Source organism: Serinus canaria, chromosome 5 (genome assembly GCF_022539315.1).
Source record: "Serinus canaria isolate serCan28SL12 chromosome 5, serCan2020, whole genome shotgun sequence".
NCBI lineage: Eukaryota > Metazoa > Chordata > Aves > Passeriformes > Fringillidae > Serinus > Serinus canaria.
Genome location: NC_066319.1, coordinates 56,552,567 through 56,573,200, shown reverse-complemented (window position 1 = coordinate 56,573,200; position 20,634 = coordinate 56,552,567). Strand labels below are relative to the sequence as shown.

General features: G+C 43.0%; 1 protein-coding gene across 1 annotated transcript in view; it reads left to right on the top strand.

Annotated features, from left to right (window-relative positions):
* MNAT1 (MNAT1 component of CDK activating kinase) overlaps window positions 1-20,634 on the top strand; it is a 118,872-nt gene that overhangs the window by 97,034 nt on the left and 1,204 nt on the right. The window lies entirely within an intron of this gene.

The following is a 20,634-nucleotide window of genomic DNA, read 5'->3' as shown; positions in this document are numbered from 1 at the left end:
ACTAGGATAAAATGAGATCCCTGCAGGGAAAATACCTCTTTGGATGATGAATCCCCATTCACACTTACTTCTTAAGATCTATCAGTGTAAATCATGCCTTTTTTTTTTTTTTTTTTGCATAGCACCTATAAAAACTAAATAGAATATGAAACTTTAAAAATTAATTATTTACTGCCTGCTTTTATTGTAAAATTGAAGGTGAGCTTGCACTTTTCATTGGGGTGTGTCACTGAGGGGTGTATTAGTTCTTGGGGCAAAGAAATTTGAGATCAATATTGCTTCAATCCATAGGTCAGTGTAGAATATTTTCAGTTGCAGTGCATTAAATGGACAAGGCATACAGTGGAAACCTTTGTGCTCCAGGGGGTTGAGGGGTAATAGTTCTGATGCAGGAGTACAGCTAACTCAGAAAGATGACCATAGGACTCCTCTGTAAATATTACCAGATTATTTTCCTTAAAAAAATGGAATGTTTTCTGTACAGAAAATGAGAAGTTTGCTTTGATAAAGATTTAACCTCCCTAGAGAGTTACAGGAAAATCCTACAAAACCTGTGCTGAAGTTTGTGTGTGGGGTGTAATTTAGGTGGCTTTTAGGGCAGCCCAGGTTCTAATGTGCTCCAGCCTGTGCTGCAGTAGCACAGAGGTGGTCTGGGAAGAGCCAGCTCTGCTTTCCCTCTGGATTTTGCTCTTCCATGGCTCCAGCTGGTAGAACCTTTGTAGTACAAGAAGTTCTCACTCACAAAGGGCATCAGGTTAGCCTTTAGTAGATTTATGTGCCATAATATTATTTAAGCCTTTGAAAACCTGCCTGGCACTGGTGAGGCAGATAATGCAGTGCTTGTATGGGGCTACTTCAAAGTGAGCTCTGTGGAGTGCTGGCCCTGCTGCTGAGAGATCAATACAGTCCTGTGCTCCCTCCCTTCAATCACATCAACAGCCTGTCAGAGGTGATGCACTGCTCCACCAGCTCAATACAAACAGCAGCTTGATTCTGGTAGCAAAGAGATTATATTATAATAAATATTTATTTATTTTATTATAATAAATATTTATTTATTATTTATTTTATTTACCAAACCCCCTTTCTAACAGAGTGTACAAGTGCCTTTGGCGTTTCACTTCAGAACAGCTCTGTGCCCAAAGAAAAGTGACATTTTCATCTGTGATGTGCTCTTCCCTGCTGCTCAGGGACATAAAATCTGTGGAGTGTAGGTCCACAGAGACCTTGATGTTGTTTCTCAGTTATGCATCCAGTGAGTGCTCCCAGTCCCTGGCTGCCACCTGGGAGAGCTGCATTACTGGTCTGGCTGCTTTTAAGAGCTGATTACGAGGAAAGGCATTTCAGTAGAGAAGTGTTTTCATTCCTGCATTACCCACCATGCTGCTTTGTGTTCATGTTTTAACTGGAGAACTGCATTAAGCACATTGTGTGTGTTACCCTTCTCTCCTCTGCTGCCTTTAATTATGAGGTTTGTACATTGATGTACAGCAAATATTAAATTGGAGCTAATGGGAGGTGGGTTTGGGTCTGAGCTATAAAGCCTATAAAATGTGATGGGAGCTGGCACTTGACTTATGATGCCAAAGAGTTTCATGACATGCAATCTAGTGACATCACATGGAATGGTGTTTCACAGAGCACTAATATTTTATGTAGCTTTAAGATAAAAGCTTGGTTATAGCACTCAATGCATAAACATGCATATACCTGTTTATGGCTGTATGTTAAAGCAGTGGCCCACACTGTTTCTTACATTTCTTGTTACAGCAAGGAGCTTATATATCTTAATAGTACAAGAAATTAAGCAGTTCAAGAGCACAGAGCAGGAAAAAGACCTTCTTTAATTTTCTACAGATGTTTCTGGTGATTGAAGACTAAAGGAGTTTTATAATGAAATAGCAAATTGCATGAAAGAGGTTAAACTTCAGTACAAAGTTAGGCTGTATTTTAATAGTCCAGGGGAGTGTATACTAATAGAATAATCACTCACCTCTTGTCTTGCAGCTTTTGACTTGACATAGCCATGGAACTTCCCTTTAAAGTACAGTAATTTCTATATAGGCTGTTTGATCTGTCAAGCAGGTGTAGGAGCTTGTGTCAGACTTGAAGAAGGGAGCAGATTCAGCTCTGACAGATGATACAAATACAGTGAAGTTAATTGACTTTGCCAGGGGAGAAAATTCTTCCTCCCAATTATGTCAAATGCCAGACAACTTTCCAGAGGTGTGGAGAGGAACATGCCTAAAGGACAATACTGACACTGCTTTTCTAGTAGGTGCTTGCTCTGCTCTATTTTGTTTTTAACTTTTTTATTATTTAAGCTTTCAAGGATAAAATAATAAAATCCACGAGCTCAACTACCTCTTTGTTTGAGGATTCTCAGACCTCATAAATCCATTGCCTCTCTGTGGTCCTCTAGGATTTTTTGCCTGGTTTGTAAAGATAAAAAACTTGTGAAGCAGGGAAGTCCTTGGCTTCTTATTTTTCTGCCAGTGTTAGGTGTTCTGCTTCTTTGGCTTCATAGTGGCATAATTTAAACTCTGTCAGAATCAACAGGTTTCTGTCACATTCTAAGATTTTAGTATTTGGAAGGCAGAGGAGAGCACTGGGCTTTTGACTTTGTTTGCTGGTCCCATGTCAGACCTATAGCCTGTCTCTTATATGAACCTCTGCAGTTCTGTGTTCCAGCACCACATGATTCTTTTACAGAAATTTCCTGTCAGTGGAGAAGGAGCCAGCAAGGCTGTCATGGTAGGGGTTATTGCTTGGAGGAATAAAACTCCCCTTTTCTCCACTCTAACACCTTTTCCCCTCTCAGCCCCATTTTTGTTTTCAAAATGGGGATTCATGGATTTTTCATGGATTTTTTCACTGCAACTCGTGACACGTGTTACTGCCAAGAGATGATAAAGAAAATAAATAATAAAAAGGGGTTGAAGTACACAACTTTTTATTCTCTGTCACCTTCTTGTGAGGTTGTGATGGACAGCACAGAACTGGTGGGCAGGTCATGCACAACTCTTCAGTTTTGTTTCATGATGAAGGTAGAATCAGTTCAAATGTCCTTTTCTTTTATGGCCCAAATCTGCTGTATATAACTGGCCTTCTTGTTCAGTAACTGTTACAGCTTTTTCAAGAATATGCTGGTAACTCTGAACAGTATTTATATTTTATGTGGTTGGGTTTTTTGGTTGTTTATTGCTGGGTTTTGCCTTACAAAAGTGTCTGGGAACATAATTGCAAGTCCATCCCTAGACACTGTACAACAGATCCAAGGTGAGTGAAACAGTCCATGCCTCAAGTGGAGGATGCCATCTTTAATTTAAAAAAAAGTTAGTTTGCTACCATTGCATGTTATTTATCTCCCTTTTATTCCTCCTGCACTTGACTCTCTTCCTGCTACATGTGGCAATACTGTCAAAACTTCTCATTCTTTTGGCTTCTCCCTGTCAGTATAACTGTTCCAGACCTTTCAGTAGCCAAGAAATCCGTTCTGTTTGTGGGTTCCAAATTTTTGCTCATCCTTGCATCTGGTTTTGTTGCCTTAAACCCCAGATACTTTCAGATTGACACAATATTGATCACAGTTGCATTTGGTTAAATTTGAGGTTAGTTTACATGAGTCACTGATGAAATTGCATGTGACACTTTTTTGGACATCGGGAATTCATTATCTTTAAAATTATTTTTTGAGAAACTTTATTCAGCCACTAAATATACTTTTATTAAAACAAGCCCTTAGTATGCATAATTGAGATTTGGAATCATGGTGTTTGTTTTTTCACATTTCTTGGAGTGTGCTTTCAGTTTAGCTAAACTAAACACCATTCTATTTAGGGCATAATTTTAAGAATATTTTTGTAATTCTGGCAGCAAATGCTGTGACATTATAATTATGCCATAAGCATTCAATGTTTATCCATCATAAACTGGCTGAAATCCCAGTTCTGGAAAATAGCTTTCTTGTTGCTCTGGATTCTTCAAGTGAAGGGGCATTTTTGTCTGCAGAAATGATTTTTTAAGGAAATTCACCATTTGGGTTAGTTACATACTAAAGCAACTCAAAAAGAGAAATCTGTCTCCCCTCTAAAATCATAAATGATTTTTGAAATTTTCTTGAGGGAAGTTCACTTTTAAGGACAAGTTGAACCAGCGGATACTGTTCAGAAACTGATCTTGCATATACTAAAATATTGCACTCAGTGAAGCACCTAAATTTAAAAAAGAGAGCTGGTTAAACCAAAACAGTCTAATGTTGTTAACACAGCTGTTAATTTGTGGGTTTGAAAACCAAGCAGGACACAGTGGTTCCCCCCAGGAGTCAATACTGGGAGCAGCACCCTGTTCTCTCCTGGCTGGCTGTGGAAGGAGTGCTCCCTCAGCAGCTTTGCAGGTGATGCAGAGCCCAGAGCTTGCACCAGATGGTTGTGCTGCCCTTCAGAGGGACCTTGAGGCTGGAGAAATGTGTCACAGCAATCTTAGAGAAATGCAGGGTGCTGCACCTGGGCTGGGATAACCCCATGAGCCAGCGGGGGCTGGAGCAGCCCACGGGGACCAGGAGGCAGCAGCCTGTCCTTGTGGGGGAGAAAAGCCACCAGCCTCCTGGGCTGTGCCTGGCAGGGTCACCAGGAGCTATGGGGAGGTGGTGATGCTTCCTCTCTGCTCAGCATCTGGAATGCTGAGTCCTGTCCTGGTATCCCTGGTGCCAGACATGGACATGCTGGAGCAAGTAGGGATTGGTGATGCCTCAGGTTTGAGCTTTTCTATTTTTCAGATTCTGTGCTGCTTTAGTGTGCAGTTCTGAGCTTCACATTAGGGGATGCTGAGCTCTCTTCACAGAGTAGGGAGACAAAACAATTCCTTCTCTAGCTGGGGACCAAGGACAAATGACCCAAATCTCAGACCCAAGAGCATAAACAATGTGGACTGAAGAGAGAAAAACGAGAAGGATGGGCTGGAGCTGGAACTGGACAATGAACTCCAATATGCAAATGGAGCAGAACTGATCACAGTGAGAGACCTCCTGACTGGTTGTCCATTTTGTGACCATTTTTGGGTTCATCCTGGGTGTAGCCCTGGCTGGGCTCTTGTGCTGCCCAAGGTGGATCCATTGAACCCTTTAAATAAATCCCTACTTTATCTTTAACTCTGTTGTGTGAGGTGAAACTGAGGGAACCTTCAATCTGAAGGAGAAGAAAAGGCTTGGAAGGACCTTGTTGATGTTTGTGAATACCTGAGGGAGGGCAGGGAGTGAAGGGGACAGAGCCAGGGGCTCCTCAGTGATTCCACTGAGAGGTCAAGGTATCATGGACACAAATGGAAATACATGGAATTCCACTGGAATGCATTTGCTGCAAGGGAGGTTGAACCCTGGGACAGGTTGTCCAGGTAGTTTTTTGGAATGTTCCTCCTTGGAGATACTAAAACTTGAATGGATACAGCCCTGGCCAGCCTGCCTGAGCTGACCCTGCTGAGCAGGGAGGCTGGACCAAGTGGGCTTCCTGTCCCTCCCAGCCTCAGCCTTCTCAGTGTCACTGTCCTGCTCTGATTGCCTGGCAAGGTGAGAAGATTTCACCAAATAATCTCAGCAACAAGATATGTAAAACAATACTTTAAAACAAAGAGATTATTTATTTCAAATTGATGACTTCTAGAGTAGAATCCACTAGGAAGTGTCTTTTTTGTCTTCAGGCTGCCTTCATCATCTTAGTTCCTTTTCCCAGAGGTCTCAGAGGTTGCTCCACCAGTTTCTAAAGTGGGGTGTTGGATGCTGAGGCTGGAGTTGCCATCAGGTGTGGGCTTGGTAGCCTGAAATCAGTGGAGCTGCATTGGTGTGAGACACGATGAGTGGTACAGCTGTGTCACCTTGAGACTTCAGAGGTGATCAAGTGTTAAACTGCCTTTCTGTTCCTCTATCCCCCTGCCAGTTGTGTTCTTTCACCACCGAGTTTAAACTCTGCAGGAAAAAATACTGAAGTACAAAGGTCCATCTGCTCATAAAAGAGGAGCAAATTGTCAGTGTCCTGCTGCTCCCACTGGAATGGTCAGGCTGCCATGCACTCCCTTTTCTCCTCCTGGAGAGGGATGGCTGGGGTGGAAGGAGTGTGAGTCTTACCCAGCTTTCCTTAGCTGTACTGTTAAACACCTTCTCTAGCTCTTACTCAGCTTGGATAATGCCAACCAGATAAAAATTCAATTGTCTGGAGCAAACATAGCAAATGGCATCACTTTGTTTTAGCAAAGAGCAAAGTGTTTGTCGTGCCTTTGATCTCTAAAGTGCTCTGATGTGGTGAGGTCATGTTGAGGAAGCACTAACAGGCCTTTCCTTGAATTTTGTATTTAACTGGATGTAAAAGGAAGAAGGGAAAATGGAATTGAATGTGTGCTTATTGTAATAATTAATTTCAGTCAACAATTAGCTCACTTTTTGAAGTTCCTGCACAGGACTTGGTATTGGAATGGGACATTGGCAAATGACTTTATTAGTTTTCATTGGAAATTAATATGTCTGTCAGTTTTTCAGTGCAGGGCTCATTTTACTCTTCAGATCAGTAAGACTGCTTGCTTCCCTTTCAAAACTAATTTCTTTATTGGTATATTTGCTTATGTGTCTTTAATCCTTCCAGTTACTGCTTTAGAAGATGTGGGAAGGGGGAGAACACTTGGTCCCTGAAGGTTGCTGTGAGCCAGTCACTGCTGGTATGAATGAAATATTTTCATACAGCATAAAACTTTATCTCAAAGAAAGTCTTGAGAAGTTAAAATAATGGTAAATGTTCTCTAGACTAACTCTTGCAAGGGCTAAATAGCCTGGCCTTGCTCCAGGAAGGCACTTAACAATGTGCTTAACTTTAAGCATTGAATATTCTTCCTGGCATGAGTGAAAAATCAATGAGGCTGCTCACATGCTTAAAATAAGACATGTGCTTAAGTGTCTTTCTGGACCTCAGCCAGAGCATTCAGCCTGTGAGATGAGCTGAATTCTAACTGTGGGCAAAAGCCAGTAGTGTTTCATTTTGCTTGTCTTGTGCCTTTCTGAAGAATGCATTGATATTGTCTGTGTTTATTTTAATTGGCCTCCATTTCCCATCTAAGCCCTACCAACTCCAAGGCTCTGGGAGTAAAATAGATGTGCAACTTAGGGCTGTCAAACAGCTTGTCAGGGGTAGTACTTAGGCTGTATATATTGCTCTAGAGCAGGAACTGAACTTCAGAAAAGCTGGGAAAAGATGAGGTGAAACATGATTGTTTTCTTTGGTAGCCAAGGTTTTAATATGGAGAGAAAATGAAGAGGAGAGAAGGGAAGGGCTGGTGACACGTCACACCTTTTCAGTTAACATAGTTGCTTCTTAGGAAACATTAAAGAATGCAGACAGATGCATTAATAATCTTCTGGCAGTGGCTGTAGCCTTGGCAAGTCAGCTTTCCTACCTACTATTGATTTTTCTGACTCTCAGGCAGCAATATGCAATGGGTGGTGTGATCCTTACCCTCAAAATGGGCAGGGAGAGGAGTTGTCACAGCCAAAATAATTTTTACTTTCTAACCAACCCCTCCTGTTTCTTCAACAGCATCTTTTCCTGCTTAGATGACAATTTCCACTGCTGACAACTGTGAATGATAAAATATACTATATTTAAACACCAACAGCCTCCATGGCTAGAGGTGCAGAATGACCCTCCACGGTGCAGTGAGCTCTGTGCTGGAGCAGCCACCCCTGGGGAAGCACCACTCAAGTGCTGTAAGTCTGGGCTGTTACTGCTTGGCAAGTGGAAGAGCAGTGCAGCTGTGGGCATCTCAGAGAAATCTTTGCTGTCAACTCAAACTTACACATCTGAGGAAGCAGAAATGTCATTGTCCCCCTGCTGCCTCCTGTTTTTCAGCATTTAGACAGTGCTTGGCTTTTGCTTTCTCTCTCTGTGTTTGCAGCTTCCTCCTAACATCACCAGGGCAGGGGCACCTCTTTGTTTCCTTATGGATTGGATTTGTAGGGGATGAGAGAGAAACTTGGAGCAGTTGGAAAGGGAGTGGCCAGAATAAAGGCAAATGGAGCATAGGTGTTTTTTAAAGGGTTAAATATGTAAAACTAGAAACAAGCAGTTGAATGCTTTGTGTAGTTACCAAACTATTCCTGAAAATGCACCTCCATGAGGGAGCAGCTGCCATTTTTATCAGATCTATCACACATTGGGTCTTGAGCAGTTCTGAATGAGTTTGTTTGTAGGTTGTTGTTTTTCTTTCAGCTGCAGAAATTTGTTTGCAGAAATGTATAGCACTCCAGGCTGGGTTTCAAGTTTGCTTCAAGGTAACTCACAGTGTATGTTTTTATTGTGTACTTGTCCTAGTGGCCATTTATTTCTTTAAACAGTGAATTTCTTTTAAATTACATAAAAGCTTAATAGAATCATATACAGAATTTCATCTGAATTGAGTAGGATGTGATTAAATGTCCAATTTAATTCTGGGATAGCTTAAATGGTGAATAGGGATATCAGAGCTAGAATTAGCACTGGAAGAGTGGATGGAAAAGGGGATCTTAGAACTGTTTTGCTTTCAGCTGTTTTCCCCTCAGCTTTTCTAAAATCAAGCTCAAGTAGTTCTGTGAGTTTATCTATCTGCAGGTGTCTTCAATGTGACAGAGCCTTCTGCCACCTAGTGTTACTGGGAGCTCTCCTCAGCAGGAGAATTTATTAAATGTCATTTTTAGTAGCAATCCCCACTGATTTCCAGGCACTTTCTGTGAATGTTTAAAAAGGCACTTTCTGCACCAGTTTCAGGATCAGTTCAGTCAGTAGGCACAACTTCTTTGGAGACAGATTTTGGGGATGCAGTTTGCAAGTTGAGTCGAGTTGTTAACAAATAATCCATGGAGAATTGCAGCAGTTGTGGATGTCACTGCTCTGTAACAACTCTGTTGGTATTTTCTAAGTGAAACGAAGGGGTTCTGCCTAACTCTGCACACTCCTGTTGGATATCTGTGCTTCTGCTGTTTCAGGATATTGGATTAGACTGAAAGCAACAGAAAATTAAAATTAATTCAACAGAAATCATATAAAAATGGTTCAATTTAGACACTTAACTCATTGTCTTTTTAGAAGAGTAAAATGAAGATCTCCTATCATCACTGCATTTTTCCCCTCTAGAAATTCTACCAAGGCACAATAGAGAAGGACAATAAAATCCAGAGAATTTCACCCAGATTTCACAATAGAATTGTTAAGCTGTTAAAACAGAAAAATAGCCTTAATGATGCTTTATATTTAAGCCAAATAATAATAGCTCCCACCATATGCTGACAGATAGGAGGAAGTTGCCTAGGATTGAAGGAGTGGTTTTTTTCCCCCTTCATTCCTCTGTAGAAAATATTTTCAGGAGAAAAGAGCAACTTTTCCCTCCTCCCCCACCTGGGAGCTGTGACTGCCCCATGCCAGAGTGGGGCTGTGCAGCTCCTTTGCAGGGGGGGTTTGAGAGCTCAGCCCAAAGGCTGCACCTGCCTGGGGCAGATGTTTCTCATCCTTCACCCATCCCTGGTTTGAGGAGAAGCCTCTCCCTGAGCTCCTGCCCTCTTTGCTCTCTCCCAGCTCTCCCAGGCCTTCCTGGGGAGCAAACGCCAGCCTGGCTGAGAGCTGTAAACCTGATCCCAGCATCAGCCTGAAATGCTGACCTGCCCAGCAGCAGCCAGAACCTGAGGAGGGTGAGGGGCTGCTCCTGCATTAGAGCACAAGTCAGCTGCAAGAGAAATCCACCTGATTTTCACCTTCTTCTGACCTGAACCATCTCATCTTCTTTAAATACTGTCATTCAAACTGCAACATTTGCTTTCAACAATTACACTTTCCACATTCTGCCTTGGGTTCTTATTATCTGAAATGAATAACCAAGAGTTCATAGTTTTTCATTTGAGATAATTATTAGGTTTGGCAGCTTACTTATCTGATCAGTATCAGCAGCTAAAAACCCTCCAGAAATTCTTGTGCTATTTTGTTTGAGTAATTTCAAACTGGAATTGCCATATGATGTGAATTCATTGCTACTCAGAACAGAGGATGCTGTGTCACAGTGAAAACAGAACTGACTTTCTGCCTGGGGAAACTGTATTTCAAAGCTGAGGCTATAACCACTTTTTCTGTGTTCATATGATTTTTCTCTGTCAGCAGTGATTTGGGGGCAAAGCCTGTTGCCATGCCTGATACATGAGTCACCCAGGGGCTCTGTTCTTCTCTCCTGGGACTAAAGCAAGTCCTTAAATGCAAGGAAAACTTGAAAAGCATTGGGTCACTTCATTTCCCAGCCTTGGGCATGAAACCCAGGTCCTTACCAGTGCTCCTGGGGCTAAAATACCTCCTGTGTGCTTGGAGCCACCCTGGACTCTGCAGTTGTGTCCTGAGCTAGTGGGTGGCATCCCTGTGTCCATGGCAGGGAGTTGGAACTGGATGATCTCTAATGTCTCTTGCATCCCAAATCATTCTGTGATTCTGTGATACAATCACTGCTGTCCTTGTCTGCTGCCTCAGAACTGAGCCTCAAGCAAAATGTGCTGAAAAGAGGGAGAAAAAAGTGTCTGTGCATCTCCAGCCTCCTTCTGTAGGTGTTCCTGACTGAGTGCTCTGTTCAGAAAGGGCTCCCTTTGCCTACAGATGCATAATTTACATGGAAGCTGGAGGAATCTCTTTCATGTAGCTCTCCCAAAGCCCCAGTTCATCAATATGGATCTCTGGCTGTGTGCTGGGGGATTCATGGTGCTCAGTGGGGTGTGTGGAACATGGAAAAAAAGGCAGAGCAGGAGGAACAGGAGGGAATTTTTATCCTAAAAGAAGAGTTTGTGTGTCCAAAAGAACTGTCTTTCAGAATAAAAGCTGTGTTCTTCCTTCTTGCCTGCAGAAGGGATGCTGTATTCCCAGAGTCCAGCCCAGGGAAGAAAAGACACAGTGATGTCTTTAAAACTGAACTTACCCTGTCTTTACATAAAAAAGATAAGTCTATGAAAACAGTCTTAGGTAGAAAATTACAGAACAGTGGTTAACTTCCTCAGAGTTATAATATATATTTAAACACATCCATGTTGTTCTTGTGCCCTTTGTCCTAAACACAGTGTGTGGGAGGAAGAGTGGAGTTGGAGGACAGAGGGAAAGATGAAGAATTTGGAGATCAGTCTATGCCAGAACATTTCCACATTAAAAGAGAGCTGCTTTAGAATTACAGAAATGGTGCCTTAATGCTTGTTTTACCCATTGAAAAGAAAAAAAAAATCCAATATCACAGCTGTGAAAAGGCCCTTGTGTTCAATGCCATTCTTCCTGGGGTCAAGTACAGGCAGAGCCTGATTTAGTCAGGGACTAAGTGCAGCTGCAGCTCTGCAGTGCTGCAGTGCAATCCTCTGCAGCCCTGCAGCCCTGTGTGCAGTCTGGGCACTGCAGTGTCCTTGTGCTCTGTGGGGCTGCTCAGTGTCACTGTCATATTTTCTGAAAAATCCCTTCACCAGGATTTCTTCTCCTGGGAAGATGAAAAGCCTCAGAGAAAAACCAATATTATCTCATTTGCTTCTCCCTGTTTTGCTGCTTCAGAATGTGGCTGGAGATTGCTTACCAACAGGTGATTGTTTGATTGGTTTCATGTGAATTGTTTAAACTTAATGACCAATCACCATCAGACCCTGAGGACTCAGTCAAAAGTTTTTCATTATCATTCTTAGTAACTTTGTCTGTATCCTTTCTGTATTCTTTAGTATAGCTTATAGTAGGATAGGATAGAAGAGAATATAGAATATAGAATATAGAGGAGAGAAGAGAAGAGAGAAGAGAGAAGAGAGAAGAGAAAAGAGAAGCCTTCTAAGAACATGGAGTCAGCTTCACTCATCTCTCACCTCGTCCTGGGGACCCCTGCAAATACCACAGCTCAGGGCTGCTCAGCTCCTGCCTTTGCAGCTGTTGGAATCTTGCTGCTTTGATGCCCAAATGGGCAGGAAGAATGATGCACAGAACTTCATGATATTAGAAGGTTAATTAATTACTCTATTATACTAGAGTATAATAGAGTAATTAATTAACTATATTACAGAATATTGCACTAACAAGAGCTATCACTAACTAACTAACTAACTAACTAACTAACTAACTAACTAACTAACTAACTAACTAACTAACTAACTAAACTGTCTCCAGACTGACAGTCCACACAGCTTGGACCTGATAGATTAATTAACACAAACAATTTCTCCCAGAATCCAATTACTAAATTCTTTCAAGTAAACAACCTTCCCAACACATTCCACCATGTGCAAGCACCAGGAGCAGCAAATGAGATAAGAATTATTTTGATAATTCTTCTCTCTGTTCAGAGGGCATGTTAATACCACACTGGAGCACTTTCAGTGGGGGCTGGTTGATTTAGTGGATGTGGAAGTGCAGATCTGGAAATCTGAGTGAGGGAGAAGGCCTTGGTGCTGGGCTGGGTGTTGAGAGCACAGACAGCTGGCGGGTGACCTCGGGATGGTGACAAATGGGGGACCAGGTGCCCCCGCTCATCCCAGCCCCTCTGCAGTTACGGAAGTCACTGGCGCTGAAGGAAGGCTTCCTGTGAGCAAGGCTTCTAGAAATAAACACTGACCTCTTGTTACAGCTGAGTGCACGGGGGTAAGGAATCCAGGCAGCTCTTTGGGAAGGAGTTGAAGCAGAAATCCTTGCAGTTTAAAGGAAAAAAAAAAAAAGAATTAATCCGAATGGTAGTGGCTGTGCATGTTTTGGAGCTGGCAGGAGTGTGTGGTGTGGAGATGTGTGGGTGAGCAGCAAAGAAGGAAAATGTTTACACAGCACAGTCAGTGATGGCTCTTCTCTGGCATCTGTGGAGCCATCAAACAACTAAATACTTTGCTGGGAGGAAAATGGGATATGAGGAAGCCCCCCAACAATCAAAGAAAGAGAAGCCAGCATAGAATTTGTATAAAATGTCCTTTATAGAGCTGAAACACGTGACCAAAAAAAACTTGCATAGCCTTTAGTTTTCCTTTGCTTGCAAAGGATTTGTGTATTTGCAGGTTCTGCTTTCCATTTCCTGTTTTTATTTTAAAATAGGCAGTTGTGTGCTAAAATGAGGAGAACTTTCAGATAATCCTTGTCTTGAATCCCCCCTGCAGCAGCACAGAAACCTGTAACCCATGTTGCCTCAGACCTGCTAGGACATGCCTCCTTTCTCTAAGGGTTCCTTAGTGGGGTTGTGATGTACTTTAGCAGCTTCAGGGCTGTTTGTTTTTCTTTTCAACTAAAAAAATCCCCAACCAAACAAGATGACCTCTGTCATCACTTTAACTTTTGAAACTGTGTTCAAGATTTCCCACATTAGCTCAGAATCACTGAGTGCTCCAAAGACAGCAGTGGCTGCTCTCTTGCACTGGTATTCACATTTTCTAAGGCTGGAACTGTTACACCTCATCTGAAGTGATGCTGCCTGATCAAATGTTAAGAGAAGCTGATTAAATGCAGCATTTGATTATTATCAGATAGAATATGCAGACACTCCCTGTGAATTGTGGGCTCATATGAGGGGCAAAACGTGTTTCTCAAACATGCACTGGATTTGCACATAGGAATTCTTGTGGAATGTGAATCTCTAGCTTGGAGAACTCGTCAGTGAAAAGAGGAGGTTTGTTTAACTTGTTAACACTTGTAACATCTCCAGGTGTAATTGGATTTACAGTTCCTTTTGAAGATGGAAATGGGTCAGTCTGTGGTCCATTGTACTTGGAGTTTCTAGACTTTTCTACATGAAATAGCTGTGTTGAGCTATTGAGGTGGTGCCTTCTTGGGTAGGGCCCTGCAGTGGGACTGGAATTGTCCAAACCTCATTTTTTTGGCAGTGCCTGCAGGTCCTGGCCCAGGGCTGCATCCAGCCTGCAGCAGAGGAAATGTGCAAAATGCATATCAGGGCAGAGGAGTACAAAGCTTCCTTTATTCTATAAAACCTTTTTCATCGTTAGTTTCCTGTCTTTACACTTGAAAACATCCACTTCTTTTTAAATTATATCAGTTTCTGGGAGGCGGAAGGCATTGCTCCTTTTCCTTTGATCTCAATTTCTCTGTAGCTTTTCATCTTACCTCAAGGCAACAGCACTGGCTTCTCAGTTACTCCAAAAGCAAATGTTTATGTGTTAAATAAATGCAAGTACCTGAGTCTGGTCTCACATCTATTTAAAAAGCAGGGCGGCAGTAGAATTGCAGTGCTGGGAAAATGCTGGAGAGCCAGGTGTTCTCTAAAACTTTTCTTCCTTTAAAACTCTTTTTCTGCCAGTAGAAGAGCTGGGGTTTTTATGAGGAGCACTGAAGGTGTATTTTGAGATAGATGCCATAAAGAAATTTCCCTCCATTCCACTCCCCAATGAATTAGCTTTCCAGTGGAAATGGATGGTCTCAGGGCTCTGGATTTCATCACAAAAAGAGGAAGTTTTTAGGGAAAGTAGTATGGGAAAATCTGAATCTGTTCTCTTCCCCCGCCCAGGAGGGCTTCTGTGACTTCGGGTCTTTGCATTTAAAGGTTTTTCTACTCCAAGGTTCACAACTACACTCACCAGTTCAGAGGTAATCTGTAGTAAATTCTCTGAGATGGGTCATTAGATATATCTTACAGGTCATGTATGGGTTTCACCATTAACAGAGGAAACAGTTCATGTGAAACATCGAATTAAAGTGCTGTAGTTTTTATGTTAAACCCTCAGAAATTCCTTTATTGGTCACTGCAGCAGCTGACTGGGGGAGAGCTCTGAGCCCCAGGCTGCTGCTGGGTCACTGTTGCAGCAGGACACTGGTGGCTTTGGTTTCCAGGATCCAAAAGCTTTGCCCTTTATAGAAAGGACATTATAAGGGAGAAGAGGATGGGGGAATAACTCAGAACTAATTTCTACCTTTGGAGTCAGACTTGGCTTTATCAGCAACAGCTGTTTCACACCTAATATCACATTTTCAGGCTTTTTTTGCCTCTTTCAGTGTCTGGTAGTAGAACTGTGTTCTGTTCCATCTTAGCTGAGGTGTGCTGTGGCAGACCTGCTTTGTTTTCATTTTAAAGTACTTTGTTTCACCACATGCAGTTTACACACACTCCTGACTGACAGAGAAAACTCTGACAGTGTTTGAAACAAATTGCTGTTTAGAAAAAGCAGATGGAAGAGGTTAAAAAGAAGCACTAGGAGTCCTATATTTCTTCTATTGATTTGCTGGACTGGAGCATTTCCTGTCTTTTCTACTGGGAAAGTTTATTTCTGGTAGAACAGAGTTCTTCACTCAGAAAACCTGAAAGTTCTAGGAGCTTAAACTCATATATTTTTTTTAATCCTTAACTGTAACAAAAAGAGATCCATTAGAGACAGAAGGCATTTTCTTTTGCAGATGAAGGCACTAAATTTCCTTGCTGGAAATCAGAATTGTGATGAGTAAGCAATGGTTCTGCAGCAGGTTCCTGGGGCAAGGGTGAGTGAAATGGGCTGAGCAAGTTTGTGGCATGGAGAAGGGTCTGGCATTCATCTGACACCTCAGAGAGCACTTTCTGCTCACTAAGCCCTCAGAAAGCAGCACAGAGTTATTAATAATAACAAACCAGCCTGGCTTACTAAGCTGAATGTGCACAGCACTGCTGTCTGCAGGTGGGATTGCTGGGGCTGCAGGGCAGTGACTGTGCTGGATCATTTATCTTGGTCAGGAATTTTTAGTTGTGCTATTTAGAGTGACTTTTCTTTGTACCCCTGCACTGTGGGTTGTGTTCAGTCCATAAGGTGCCATAATCTGGGTGAAAATGTATTTTATCATCTCTCTATTTGGACCTCATCATGCTTAGCCCTGTTTTGACATGCACACATAATGCTGCAATTGTATACAGAGAAGCATTGAAAAAACCCCAAACAAATAACAGAACTCCTTCAGTGATTGCACCTGTGAAATGGATTTTCTCCCATTTTGTCTGTGTGGTCTGGAGGGTGCAGGAGAGGAGGGGCAGGTGGCAGGGCTGGCACTGTGACCTCAGGCAAGGAGGGGTTGGGTTGGGCTCATGAGGAGCCCTTGCTGAGCTCATGGCTATGTTAAACTTGAGTTCTGTGTCAGAACAGGCTGGGATTCAGCAGGAACTTCTGGTACCAGTCATGGCTGCGGGGTTTAACATCTAAATACAATCTTCCTGCCCAAATAGTGTCTGCTAAAATGGATGAAAGTCTGTTTGTTTGGGTTTTTTTTAATTTGAGGATTGGGCTTGTAGCTACTCCCTGGAATGATGAATTGCTATTCTGGGTTTGAGTAGCAGCTTTGTGCCTTGTGTTTTTGTCCTGCCTTAGTTTTATTAGTCTGAGAGAGGGAGAACCACACCATATTTGAATATCACCAATGCATTTCCTGGGGCTGTTTAATGGAGAGCAGCAATGAGCTTGGCTCATTTTATAAACAAATTCTGTTTGGCTGCATGGAGTGACTGTGGTAGAGCTGACTGGTTCAAAGGAAAACAGAGCTGAGCAGAGGAGCTCAGTTTGTACCTGCTCAGGGATGGAGAGTAACCCAGGCCAGACACAATCCAGTTCCTTCTGTGCTCTCTCCTCTGATGAGACCCAGTCCCTGCAGCTCCTCTGAGTAACACAGCAGTACCTCATCCTAGGGATTGGTAAATCTAGTGGAAATGCTGTCTCCAGAAAGGCTCAGGAATGCAGCAGCCTATGCTACTGCCTTCCTAATGCTTCAGTTTTCCAGGCTGGAGTATTTTGCTTGCTTTATGCAACCACTATTTATTATTTAAATGATGAATCTGGAAGATTTCCCAGATCTAATGTCTGCCCCATTACTTTGTCTTGGATACTGCAGATAATCAGATGAGCAGTAAATCTACTTTGTGGAATAGAATTAAATTACTTCTTTTTTTTTCCCTGTCAAACAACTTGTGAAATGATTTTTCTTTTCTTCACTCCCATAAAATACCTAATAGGTAAAAAAGAAATCTGTATGCCAAACACACAGTTATTCCATCTGTATCTCTAAGAGATGCATCTGCAGAAACCCCCCTGGGAGTGTATTTATCTCAGGTAGCAGGAAAGATTGTGTGAAATAATCCCTAGCACTGGTACTTTCAGTTGGGTGGGTGAAGGGACATACTATGGGGTGGTTTGAGCTTGTTGGTTTACGTTTGGTTCTTTTTCTTTGTTTAGGTGAGGGTTTTTAGCTTTGTTTGGTTTCTGGCTGCTGTTTATTTTAGCCAGGTTTGATTGTGCTGTTTCTCCACTCTGATTGTTTCTGACATCTTTCCTGAATTTCTCTGGAACAAGACCACCCTGCTGAGCAGTGAGGGGATGTTTGCCAGTGGCCCTGGGTGTTGCTGAGCTGCTGTTGTGTCCTCTGGCTCTCAGCAGCAGCAGTGCCAGGGGCTCTGGGGCTCCTGGGGAGGCAAAGGGGGATCACATCCTCTGCCATGCTGAGCCCACGTAGCCCTCCACAGTCCTGGCCTGTCCTGGTGGAGTGGTTGTGACACAGCCTTGGGAAAAGAGAAAACATGAAGAAAACCCCTCCCAGGAGCAACCAGCTCGATTCTGAGCCTCCAGAATGAGTGTGAATTACACCTCTCTCCTTGAAAACAGGAGGGGTTTTTTTGTTGTTTTCTTTTTCCTCCCACCCCCTCCATGGTGATGAGAAACTGAAGGTCAGGAATGAGCCCCCCCAAGGCTCATGAAGAACAAAATATGATGTGTTTGAATTGATGTGAGAGCTTAATGGGGATGATCGACATCCAAAGGCTGCAGCCAAGGAAAGGGGGCTTGTTTGGGCACAGCCTGAAGCAGAGCATAGGCATTGCTGGGAATGGGAAGTGTGAAATGGTGGGGCAGGGAACACACAGCCCTTTAGCCCTGCTCAAAAATAATAGGGCAGGCTTTTTTTAACTTCAGAGCTTAGTCTGCCCTCAGTAAAAACAAGTTACATTAAAAAACTCTGCACCAGAAAAAGCAAACCTCTTTTTCCTGGTCTCTGCTTATAAGATTTACAGGTACTTAAAATAAACCTATGAAAAACAGACCCAGTGTGCTGGAATTTGCTAACTAGTGAGAGCAATTACCTCCAGGTCCCAAGACCTAACGGAGCTCGGCTTTTTGGAAATAAAACTTGGCAAGCTCTTCTTCCTGCTGCTGTTGTAAAGGTGTACATGAAAAGATGTGCTGACCTCTGCCAGAAACCCCAGGAATCCAGTTCAGAGAGATTCTCCTGTGGAGGGGATGGCTGGAATCAGGCAGCACAGATGGGGACCGGTGTGGAAAAGGCAGCTAAAACCATTCGCTTCTCATTGTGCGGCTTCAGCGTGGCAGATTCTTTGCAATTGCCTGGTGTACCACAGTAATTAAATGGGTCAAGAGCAGTAAGTTCAGATACTTAACAAGAAAATAAAGACCTCACTTGACAGCCAGCAGCAGGCTGTGCTTGTTTCACAGGAGTAAGGAGAATTCGGGCAGGTTGTGCTGTAAAAGTCGATGGGAGCCTTTTTGGCAATGGTTTTGTATTGCTTTAGAGATCACCTCCCAATTAACTACAAGCGCTGCAGTGGCTGGAAGTCAGGTTGTCTTATGAAACTAATGCTCCAATTTCAGATGTCCTAGAAAAAGGGAAACAATAGACTCTGTTTTTCTCTTTTCAGTGATATATAAGTAAGGGAAGATAAGAAAAGTAATGAGAAAGACAAAACCAACCTTTGTTAATATTGAAATGTAAAATACTCCCATTTTCACTGGACTGCTTCATGCAAGAGGGGAAAATGAAGTTGTGCAATGAAAAAAATATGATAGAAGTGAAATGTGAGATGGGAACTGATTTTTATAAGACTTTCTGTTTTGGAGGGTAGAGGTAGTTTCACACCAGCATTTTGAAGGAAATTATTTGTTATTGTCAGTGCCCATCATTCCTAGCTGGGGAAAGGAGCTCCTGTTTCCCACAGCAGTTTTAAAAGTCCTTTGGGAAGGATGAGATCTTCCTCTTAAAATATTAAGGGACACGTAACAAGAATCTTAAAAAAAAAAACCCAAAAAAACATTAAAACCCATAAAATGTGTTCTGCCACAAACCAGGAGCTCTCTGCAGATCACCTCGCCTTGCAAATTAAGAGATGGGACCAGCTTTGTTGCTGTGTTTGTAGATTTTTTTGGACTGAGCACTATTAAAAGGGTTTATTTTATTATTTCTTTGTGCTCTCCTGCCTGTGTCTGTGCTGATGGGAACCAATGTCTGGCAGTGAGGGCCAGATTCTGTCACAGCTTGGTACAAAACACCTCAACTCAGTCACAGGAGGTGAATTCAGTCTCAGCTTCAGCATCTCACCAAGAATCCCTCAGAAACATTGCTCATGTCTGTGCATTGTGGTTATTAGGTGCAAGAAATACAGTTTTTAAAACTGTAATTAATCATTTCTCAGTAATCTCTTTTTCTATGCTTTATGGCATCAATGGGTATGACTGTTTATTATGTCTTACCTATAAAATCTGACCTGTTTTATATACTCTTTATGGAAACAGTGTACAGTCATAAATTAAAAGATGCAACTGTTTTGGATATTTTACTGGTGGTCCTGTATTTTCCTGCCAAAAGTGCAGCTGTTTTAGGTTTCTTGGGATAACATTATAAAAGGCTGTGTGCGTTTTGCAAGTTTATGCTTGGATTGCCAAGCCAGAGGTGGAATGACTCAACCTTCCCAGGAGCAACATGTACCAAGTGAGGAATCAAAACAGCGGCTGAAGCGCCCCTGTGGAAGGCACTTGGTGTTTATGGGGCTGTGTCTGATGGTCAGGATGGGAGATGGTTCTTGTGCTGCTCCTGCTGGGCTCTGGATCTGCCTGTTTAATGGGGTTTTGGTGCAGAACTGCTGGAAAAATCTGTCTTGTACTTGTCTCACGGGGTGCAAGAGCTGTGGGGTTACAGTGTGGGATGAAGCCATCCTTTAGCAGGAGCTCTGCCTGTGTGGCTGGGGTGGAGCCCTTGGAAGGAGCCAAGGGGAGCCAAGAGTGGCAGTACCAGCACAGGCAACATGTTTGTGTTTCCATGTCAGCTGCTGCTTCCATGTCGGCTCCCTGCTTCCATGTCAGCTTGTGTTTCCATGTACACTCAGTGCACTGGGAGGTTTGGGGTAGAATTAGATGGCTCTGCAGTTGGGTGATGATGATTAATTAATGGGGAAGTTTAGAACTTTCTTTAGCCAAAGTGATGGTGGTCTCCCACAGATCTAATTCCCAGGGTCAGTGGGCTCCAGGCGCAGGTAGCAAGCAAAGGAAGCTCAGCCCTGTGGTCATCAGAGCAACCAGCTCAGTCAGCCTGGGGGAGTGTGTGGCATTAAATGGCAGAGCTGAAACCCTCCTGTTCCTGGGGGAATGCAGGAAAGCTTCTGGTGGTGTCCTTGTCGTGGCAGGACCTGTGGGAGTGGGGCAATGAGCCACCCCCAGAGTGGACACAGAGAACACAAACCCCTGGGTGCCCTTAGCCCTGTGCCACCAGAGCACTGGCTGGGGCAGCCTGCCTGAAGGTGTGTCATTGCTGTAACTCACACAAGTTTTGTTCCGATGTGGGCAGTGGGCAGCTCCATCTCCTTGCTTCCTCCTACAAAGTTCTCTCAACCTCGCTGTGCTGTGAACTCCAGCGGTGT